General features: G+C 30.3%; 1 non-coding gene across 1 annotated transcript; it reads left to right on the top strand.

Annotated features, from left to right (window-relative positions):
- Window positions 1–4,936: 4,936 nt before the first annotated feature.
- On the top strand, window positions 4,937–5,093 carry LOC114189271. The gene has a single exon (XR_003605588.1). It is a non-coding gene; the product is annotated as a U1 spliceosomal RNA (small nuclear RNA).
- Window positions 5,094–11,039: the final 5,946 nt, after the last annotated feature.

The following is an 11,039-nucleotide window of genomic DNA, read 5'->3' as shown; positions in this document are numbered from 1 at the left end:
TAAAGTCTAGTTTTTAAGGGAGATCAGTAACACTTCATAATTTGAGCGCGAAATCTGTGTGAATCTTTTCGAAAACTTGTTCTTTTTGAACTACATAGTCTTGCAGCTGTTTGTGATTGATTCTTGGAGCCTTGGAGACTTGTTGGCTTGGAGTTGGTGCCTTGAAGAAAGCATTTGGTTAGCTAGGGAGAGCCATCTCCAAGGTTTAGTCTTTCTTGGATACCTGGGTGTAATCTAGCATGATAATAACCCAGTGCTCAAATAGGTTGGTTAGTTATTTAAATTGTGTTTGTAGTTAGGGTTTGAGTAAGGAGGTTAATTAAGTTGATTATATATATATATATATATATATATATATATATATATATATATATATATATATATATATATATATATTACACTCATGTATAAAACATGTGGCATAAAAAAATTCTTACCTTTTTAGTTATTTCTTGAATCACAAAGGTGGATGTGAGAGACATGTTAAAATTTGTCATTATATTATAATTGGATTATTTATGATTTATTTATATAATTCTACAATTATGGTATATTAGAGGCCCAAATGTAATAGAAAAGAAAAAAGTGAACTATGGAGTTAGTCTAATAATTAATAAATATTTTTTAGAATTTTAAAAATTTTAAAAATATTTCAAATAATTTTTGGCGGTTTTTAATTATGAAAATATGATATATTTTGTAGCGGTTTTTAACCATAAAAATATGACATATTATGTGTAGGTTTTTAACCGTAAAAATATGATATATTTGTGGTGGTTTTTTTACCGTCAAAATATGATATATTTTTTGTCGATTTTTAACCTTTAAAATATGATATATTTTGTGGCAGTTTTTAACTATTAAAATATGATAAAATATAATCAATTAGATTACATTTGTATCGATTTTTAACCGTTGTTATTTTTTTTCTTTTCTGACAACAATACCCATAGTTAGAATATTTTTGTCACAAATTATTTTTGACTTTTGTAACTGTGATGGATACTTTTTATTGTAACCGTCGGAAATTTCATTTTTAACGATTTTTAACCACTAAAATTTGTAATTTTAACCCTCACAAATATCAATGTTTTTTGCATTGATAATCTTCTCTTTTTATTTCAAAATTACTTTAATAAATACTAATTGTATAAAACAAGTGTTTTTCTTAGAAGATAAAATTAACGCAATAGTATTGATATATGTTTACATTATCATATCATATTATGCACTTTGTAAAACTATCCATCTAGTCGCTCGCACAACGTTATATTCTAAATGACATGAATTATAAAAAAAATTAAAATCTTAAAAAATAAAAAGGACTTCAAATTTTAAAAATATCAACATACAAATAGCTTTTTTTTTAATAAATAACTACATAATTCTAATTTTTTATTGTGAATGAAAATAAGTTGGATTATATTGTTTGTTTGAATTTTTGAGAAAAATAAATATTTTAAAATTAAATTAATCTTACAAGTTTAATTTAAGGGGTCGTATTAAAACAAAACTAAATCTAATTTCATAGAACATTCCTTATTTAGTTTTTTCATAATGTTTCTTGATAAATTGTGATGACAATTCCACTATTCTTTTTTTTCAAAAGTTGTCTTTCTTAGTGTCTTGTCATGAACACAATGATGACACACCGAGTTGTGTTGACTAAACATAACTTCACTTTGGGGAGTCATAAGTCATGTCATGCAACAATGACTTACTCATGTACATAATGTTTTCAAAACTTGCCCATTTGGATAATATCCCATTAAAATTGTACCACTATGACAAACTTATCCCATTTACTTCCACCTAGTCTAATTTATTCATAATCTCTTCATTTTCTTCCTTAATAAAGTAAGTGCAAAATATTTTGTTATTCAGGCCGGTTGTATGATTAAGAGATGGTAAATTTGGGCCGGTTGTGACAATTTAATTCATGATTACATGACAGTGCAGGACTTCATGAGTATCCCATTCAATGCATAAATCTAGAATTGAGTGTTGAATAGTTTATGTCAAAATTATAAAGTTGATGAATTGATCATGTCTGATATATTGTGAAATGTTCAAGTCTAGTAATTCTGGTTATGTAAAATAGTTTATATTACATGATGGCCATATAAAATACTATTAGCTTACCATGTTTCTTGTGTTGGGTTATGGGTTATCCACTTGCAATGATCATATGTTGTACGTAAGCATATGATAGTGCAAGTAAAGATCCTCAATAATGAGATAGCTCAACAGTGATATAGAGAGAAAGGGGTTGCATATGTATAGTTTCCTTTATGTTTTGCATATTTCCTCTAATTTAGAATACTTTTATGTTTTTTTTGTTTGTAAAACTTTATTGTGTAACTTGTGAGGAGTATGATAATACACAATTCATATACTATGTAGTTTTTTTGCTTATATATAAATTTCAAAAACTTTAATATAGTACAATGATTCTATTAAAATGGGTATTACATTTATAATTTTAAGATTTTATAATTTATAATTTTATAAAATAAGTCTCTTACTCTGAAATAAAATTAATGCACTAGTATTGATATATAGTTTATATTATCATCTCATATTGTTCATTTCGTAAAAGTATCAAGCATAGTCGCTCACACTACATTATACTCTAAATGGCGTCAATTATAAAAAAGATATTGAAATATCAACAAATAGAAAAGACTACAAATTTGAAAAATATCAACAACCATCAAATAGCTTTTTTAATAAAGAATTACATAATCCTGATTTCTTATTGTGAAGAGATTATGTTGGAGCAAAGTCAATCATTATCAGATCCATATAAATATTTTTTTGAAAAAATATAAAAAAATTTTGTTGATTTTTGGAGAAAAAAAATATTTTAATAACTAAATTAATTTTGCAAGTTTAGTTAAAAGGGACCATCTTAGAACAAACCTAAATCTAGTTTCGCATACCACTTCCTATGTAGTTTTTTTTTTGTAGTTTTTTTTTTTGTAGTTTTTCTTGATAAATTATGGTGACAACTCCATTCTTTTTTCAAAAGATGTCTTTCTCAATGTGTTTGCCATGGAAGTAGGACTTAGTCATGTAAATAATTTTTTCAACACTTGCCCATCTGGATAATATCTCATTTAAATTGCACCATTGTGACAAACATTTCCATTTAATATCACATGATCTAATTTATTCATAATCTCTTCATTTTCTTCCTTAATAAAGCAAGTGCAAATTATTTTATTATGTTTAAAAGTAAATAAAATATAAAATTTACCTAAAGCTATGCTTATGATTTACATCTACCAATAATACAAAATGTAAAGAAAACTATTTAATGTAAATAAAAAATAAAAATCACCTTAATTTTATCTTGTCTCTTAGTTTTGTGTTGGAAAAAAAGCTAATAGCTTCATTAATGGATGCATTACTTCTAAATAAAAGGGTAAGTAACATATGATTATCATAAGGACTAGGAATTATATTTGAGATTCAATGGTGGCAATTTACCATCATTAAATACAAAAAAAAATCCTTTAGTCCATAATCTTTTTAGCCTTCTATGGGGCAACAAACAACAACTTTATTATATACCTTCTTATTAATTAGTTTGTACACCTCACTGAAGTTCCATGAGTAGGAAACGATCGGCCAAACAATTCCATTTTTTGACATGATTTTCAAAATGTGCAAAACTAATATTTGTCTAAAATAAATGGTTAAATTACTCTTTTAGTCCTTGTATTTATCTAGTGTCACACCGGTCCTCCAATTTTTCGTTGTCTCAATTTGGTCCTTGTTTTTGTAAAAATGATTCAATTTGGTCCTTGCCGTTAATTTTGACCAAACGATGTTAAAGTCAACACTACGTGTCAGTTTCTGGTTTTTTTGAATTTTTGAATTTTTTGAATTTTTTTATTTTTTACACGTGTCACTTCACAATTGTGCCACATGTCAAAATGATTCAATTTGGTCCCTATATTTGCTTTTAGTTTCAATTTAGTCCCAATTTTTGTAAAAATGAAGCAATATTGTCCCTCTTTAAATTGACACTCAATTTACTTTTTGTATAAATGTTATGATGATATTCTTACTAAAATTTACATTTTAATTTTATTATGGGACTAGATTGATACTAAAAACATATATAGGGACTAGATTGAATCATTTTGACACGTAGCACAACTGTGAAATGACACGTGTAAAAAAAAATTCAAAAATTCAAAAAAACCAGAAATTGACACTTGATGTTGACTTTAACACTATCTGGTCAAACTAACGGTAATGACTAAATTGAATCATTTTTTAGAAAATGACGACCAAACTAACATTACTTGACAAATAGAACGACCAAAAGAGTACTTGAACCAAAATAAATTGATGTGAAATAAGTGCTTAGAAAAGAAAAAGAAAATGCGGTTTTTTTCCCTTACCCTTGTTAAAGAATATTAATCCATGGCAAAGTTTTTCATGAATAAGGATAATGCAAGCATTTGAAAAATCGAACAAAATTAATAATGTATACAACATATTGGAGACAACCCATAGGACTAGCATGAGAATGAATTCCAATTATTACTACAGTAGTTTCAATGTATCAAAATATTTTACTAGGATTTGATTCATCTAGAGTGTGTAAATTGATATAAGCCATTTCAATCACTAATGAAAAATTTATGTATATGAATATGAATGCAATATCAACTATTAAGATTATTGATTTTACTCTCTAAGTTGAATGACTCATTTTAGAGGATCTAGATCCATTTTACTACAGGTAGAAAGCAAGAAAAATTTATGAAGATACCACAAATCTTGTCATAAGAACTTTACGTCTATGAAACTAGTCACTACTAGTACCTTGCTTTTAGCCTCTCAAAATCTTATGATTTTTAAAAATATGTGAAACCATGCAAGCATCAATTTTCACATGCACTACCCGATGGGGTCCAACATACTTACCTAGATAGGGTCTATGGTTGATCATGAAGGCCTGTGGCCTAAGGTAGACTTTCATTGCACTCTTGAGGTATGCTACCTTAAGGTCTGCCAAAATGGTAGAGGCTACACCATAATTTGTGGTAGTGGAGTTTGTGTTCGCGCAACTCCTTTATTGTAGCTCTACATTTTCTACAAAAGCTAAAGCAAGTGATATTACTATGAACTTTAATTTACATTATAATGTCTAGATATTATCTATTATCTATTTCAAAAGAACTTTGGCCACAATGTATAGAGAAAATAAAATATGGTGTGTGAATTTCAAATAAATGTTCTATCTTCTAATCTATTAGAGTGAAATAAAAATATGCATTGGAATAAATGTATAATTAATTTACTACTAAGTCATTGTCTTTTAATAACATTTGATTCATTTATTACTGCTTTTATATATAGATTTTTGTTGACGTCTTAGTTTCAAGTTTATTGTATGTAAGTAATCAATATAGACAACATCATTAAAATTTAGGTTCAAGTTGAATAAATGTACACTTAACTTTTAAGTTAGTTACTGAAATAGTCATATCAATTTGTTTAACGGTATATACAAGAGCAAAAAGAACATTAATATATTTTTGGGATATATTCATAAGTTTGCACGACCCCTACATTTCATTCATAAGTTTTGTTTTGTTTGTGAAATTTAGGTTTATTCATATTTATCTATGATCTTAAGTGTTGTGTTGTTTTTGTAGTTCAGGTTTTCCCACAGTCTTTAAGTTCTTCTTTGTTTTAGTAGAAATCTTTGTTTGTGTTGGTTCAGTCTGTGTACATTGTTTTTATCTTGTTTTTGGTTGGTTATATGCTCTTCTAATTGGGATTCTTATGTTTCTGTAGTTGCCAATTATGTCATTTGGTAGTAATATCAAATTTAACTGTTCATATTTAAGGTTGAAGGTTAATTTATTATAGTATTCACATTGAGTTTTTATTTTTCACTTTTTTGTAGTTTCTATATTTTGTTAGGTAAATTTTGTTCATTTATTAAAATCCATAAACATTAAAACTTACAATCATATTGGATATGAGGATGTGCAAAATCTTTCTACAACGAAAAAAATCTATGCCAGACAAGTATTTAGAGAGAAATGTCTTTAATCATGGAACAAAAAAGTTGAAGCTAGTCTAGTTTATGTTTCCTTTCGGTAAACCTTTGATGCTTTCACACTGCCATAGTGTAATCTAAAGTTTATCAGACTTTTTATTTCTAATCATTTATTGAGCTCTATTTTATGTTAAAATGCACAAACAACTTTTCAAAGGTAAAATTTCCTAAGATCACAACACGTTAATCATATTAGTTTTGACTCTCTCATTTTAGACACCAAATCATAATGTTAAGGACAAGTGTGAAGAAAACATTTCAACATAAAACCTTTTTTACATTATAATAATTGCAGTTTGTGGGTTCAACACATGAAATGCACAATGGTTGAGCAACAAATGATAAGTGATGTTGTGTCTTCCTCTAACTCGTCTAAAAGACAAAGATATGACGTTTTCTAAGATTTCGAGGTGAAGACACTCATAGGAACTTCTCTAGCCATCTTTATAAATCTTTAATGCAAAAGAAAGTTTTGTTAGATGATGCGGGTACCTCAGAAGAACTAGAAAAAGTGATAAAATATTATGATTTATTAGGAGTAGGAAGTAGAGTCATCGTTCCAACTACAAATAAACAAGTACTTAGCCAAATTGATGAAGTATATAAGGTTAAAGAATTAAGATCTCATCTCTGTAAGACCCGAGAAAATTAAATAATTAAATAAATAATTATTTAATATAAATTTCGGTAATGGAATCTTTATGAAATTTAATGTGGGGAGTTGTGATAGGGAACAATACTAGCTCAAGTGGTTGAGAGTACTTGGCTATTAGGAGAAGACTTGGGTTTGAGTCATGTGGATGTCATTTGTGTGTTAATTTGATTGTTTTATTATTTTAAATAGGCTTGACCCTAGTGCGTGATAATATAACCTTAGTTGTATAAGAATTATCTTGAAACATGATTTGGTTGGTTGGTTGTGCATTTGCTTGGCAAGTGTGTGATTGTGTGTTCAAACCTTAACTTATGCAAAAATAGGTTTCTTTTTGCAAAAACTCTTTTTGGTCATGAAGGGAAATGTTCAGAAACCCTTGCCGTCATAGGGAGGTGGAAGGGCTAAGAAGACCTCCTGTTAATGGCATTTGATGGCCATTGCCATTAATGCCTCATAATAATAATTTTCGTTTTTATTATTAATTAAATTAAATTATGGTGGAAGATGGGAGGAAAAGAGAGGCCTTGAGAGATTTAACTAGAGGAATGAATTTGGCATTGAGAAAAGAGAGTTTGGGCACCTAGTAGTGAGAGTATTGAGGGCTGGAATCAACTTTGGAGAGGAAACAAGGGCTAAGGAAAAAATGGGCTAAGAAATTTTAGGCGTTAATCTGTCGTGCTTTAATATGTTGTTAATTGATTGGATGTTGTATGTATTGTATGTGAATCGTTGGTCCTTGCCATTTTCTAGATTCTTTTCGTGTTTCTAGAAATTTTAAAAACCACCTTGCTGCCTTGAAGGTCTGCCAAGCAAGCCATGTGTATTGTTGTTAGTTTTTGGGTTTCTGCCAGAAACTGCCTGGCGCTATGAACTAGCCGCCAAGCGACACAACTAGAGTAACCCAGTTTCTTAGGTTTTTACATGAAGCGCCTAGCAGCGATGAATACCCACCAAGCGGCGCAAGCAAGATTGGCTCGTTTTTAGTGTTTTGTGGTTTTTGGGTTATTCAGATCGAGGGAAAAAGGTTCTTAGCAACTGGATACATTGCGAACTGTCAAGAATTATTGAATTGTGTTGTGGTTCGAGCAATAGGTTGAATCATTGTGAGTATGATCATAAGTGCATTTTAGGGTTTTGGGAAAATTGGGATTTTGATGTTCGGGGATTAATTGTAGTATGAATTGCACTAAAAAGTTGTTAGATATGATGTAGGTTGAGTATTTGTACAATTGTAGGCATGATTAGCTGTTGGGTTGTGAAACTGGACATGGGAATTGAGGGTTGTCATAGGTGCAAAGAAATTTTGGGTTTTACCTAGAATTCTATGCATCGCCTAGTGGACCTGGCTTGCCGCCAAGCACCAGCGGAGGGAAAAGTGGCACTACGTGTTGTGTTTGATGGAATTACATGGCTAAGTGTCGAGGTTTGATGATGGAATTATAAGAGGGTTGTTGGAAGGGTGATTGTAGTTATTCAGTGAGTAAGACTTGGAGTTCATAAATTTAGGTTTAACTTGTGATTGGGTTTGAAGGTGGATATGGTTTCAAATGGGAATGGTATACGTGCATTATAAATGCATAGGCATAAGAGAAATATGGATCACGTTAAAGTGTAGGATTTTCGGGCGATACCTGGAAATCTAGAGATTTTTGGAGCGTGTGGCGCCTGGTGGCAAAAGGCTTATGCTAAGCGGTCTACAACCAAACTTCGGTTGGCAGCGCTTAGGCAGGGGACAACAGGTTGTTCTAATGGATTGGTGCGTGTTCTACAATGCTTTGGATGACACCTTAAGGATGAAGCTTACTAAGGCATTCCTTGAGTTGTGGCTTAAAATGGAGGGTAAACACCTAGTGATCCCGAGTTGTGTCCTAGTGATATTGGAAAACCGGTGTGAGTATGCGAGTTGTGGCTCATATGGATGGGCTCCACTTGATTAGGAAAATCACGGGTTGTGGCCAGTGGGGTTGTAAATCTTGTGTTGAGAATACAAATTATGGTTCATATTGGGAACTCAACCTAGCGTTACGGATGGTGGTCCGTAACAGGATAGTCCCGTAGTCTATCTACTAGTTTTGACTTGTAGAGGTGGAACCACGAGTTGTGGCTTGTGGTAGCAAGGATTATCTTAAGGTCACCATCTGAGGATGTAGAGCGTGGATGAACATGGTAGTGACCATGTTTTATGGAATCGGGGTATGGAGGATTCCCGACCGAGTGTGTGTGTGTGTGCACTTTATTTTGGTTATGTATGTATTTATGTTGTTAGCTCACCCTATTTGCTTGTGTTTGGCGATGATCGTGTAATTCGTTACATGGGAGTAGATGATGTTACAGGTGGAGCTGGTGAGGTATAGCATCAAAGAGGGGCAACATGAGAGTTTTGTTTTATTGATTATATCTACTATTTTTTGAACAGGATTTATAACCAATATTTGGATATGTAAACTTTGAGTTAAAGTACAAATTTTGGATTTTAGCGGTTTTAATAAAATTGAAATTTTCTCGCGTTTTGGGAAAGAGTTTTTATTCAATGTGATATTATTACTATTATTATTTCTATTTTACTTAAATTAGTAATATCTGGCCAGGATATTACAATCTCTCTCTGAAAAAATGGGTTTAAACCCAAAAGTGTTGGGTGAATAGGTCTTAATCTTTGTTTCAATACCTTTAATCTGAAATATTGAATTAAATGGTCACATTGTACATTGTATAACTAATTCAACTCCTCTTTGACCAATCTTCTTAACTTTTCTAACTTCCCATTGTGGAGTGATATTGGGTTTAGTGTTAAACATTGTAATATCCTTCACATTGTGAAGTTTACCCTATGAGCGTGATTGTATTCTTCTGCATGAGATATCATTATTGTTTATTGTAAATGAAAGTTCTTGATCTCAATGAGAGATTGAGAAAGATACTTGGAGAGGTTAAACCCATTGTAACCTAGAGAGGTTTATACTAGTAATACTTGAAGAGGATGATACTCGTGAAAGTTAAGGGATTTGATTAGTGGAACTTTTTAAGCAAGTTGCTTAAAAGACTAGACGTAGCCTCAATGTGGGAGGTAAACCAGTATAAATCCTTAAAATTTTGGTTCACTTATATTATGTCTGCGCAAAATAATTGTAAAATGTTTACATGCTTTATTCATCACCCTTTTCTAGAGCCACCTTGCACTAACAAACATCACCCTTGCTCTTTATATTTTGAAAAAACAAGTTTTATCCAATGACCAGAGCACTCACCGAGAGAGTCTGCATAATCAGTAGATGAAGAGCTCATATATTGGATCACAAAGAGGCTATTCAAGAATTTTATCCATTCCTCATGTTAAAATACCTACCTTTTAGTTCAAAAACACCTAAAATGACACCACTTATCTAATTGATATATCAAACTCACAAATACCATATTACAAACCAAAACTTCACATGAATTTCAACATTTATAATAGTCATATTATACCAATTAAATTATCAAAGCTACTCTACTCTAATTAATACAACAAATTACAGCCTCAATGCCTTAATTAAAAATTTAAGTATTATTATAATATATTAGCTTTCATTACCTTGTTAGTAAATTCCTAACACTATTAATGCTCCACATAACACAACTCTCACAAGTAACTTTAACTATGCAAAGAAAACACACATAAATGATCTGAACATACCCTTATGACCATAAAAAAATAGAGATTTAGTTTAGGGTATTGGGGGTCACATGAAAACCTTATAGAGGCCACATGCAAATAGAACATAACTGACTCAAGAAAAAAAAGGAGAAAATGACTGTAATCACACTTTTGAATTAACAAATGTGTTGCCCTCTACACTAGGAGTCTATAGGTGGGTGCAAATCTTCAAAGGGATGAAAGACGAGGTCGAAATTTTACAAAGATTGCAAAGAAAGATTTAGAGTAAATGTTTTAGACAAATGATGGTTTTATATAAGAAAACTCGATTAATAAAAAATTATATTGATAGCTTAACTTTTTAATACTACAAAAATAAAAGTTTCATCTACAAAATCATTTCTACTCTTAAACTATTTTCTACATTAATAAATTTGCTCAAGAGAAAAAAGAACATTTTTTATTTTTTAGATACTCTCATTATTTTTAAATATTTAACTAATAATATCACTTTTTATCTTTTATTTTTATCACATTATATTATCTATAATACATATATTCCTCTCCTATTATTCATTTACTTTTTTTTTGGTCTATATGTTATCTTATTACTGTTTCAATATTACAATAGTTTTATCTTTAAGAAGAAAAGGAGCATG

The sequence above is a fragment of the Vigna unguiculata genome, chromosome 6 (genome assembly GCF_004118075.2).
Source record: "Vigna unguiculata cultivar IT97K-499-35 chromosome 6, ASM411807v1, whole genome shotgun sequence".
Classification (NCBI taxonomy): Eukaryota; Viridiplantae; Streptophyta; class Magnoliopsida; order Fabales; family Fabaceae; genus Vigna; species Vigna unguiculata.
The sequence above is the reverse complement of the archived record's forward strand: the minus strand, read 5'-3'. Positions and strand labels throughout refer to the sequence as shown.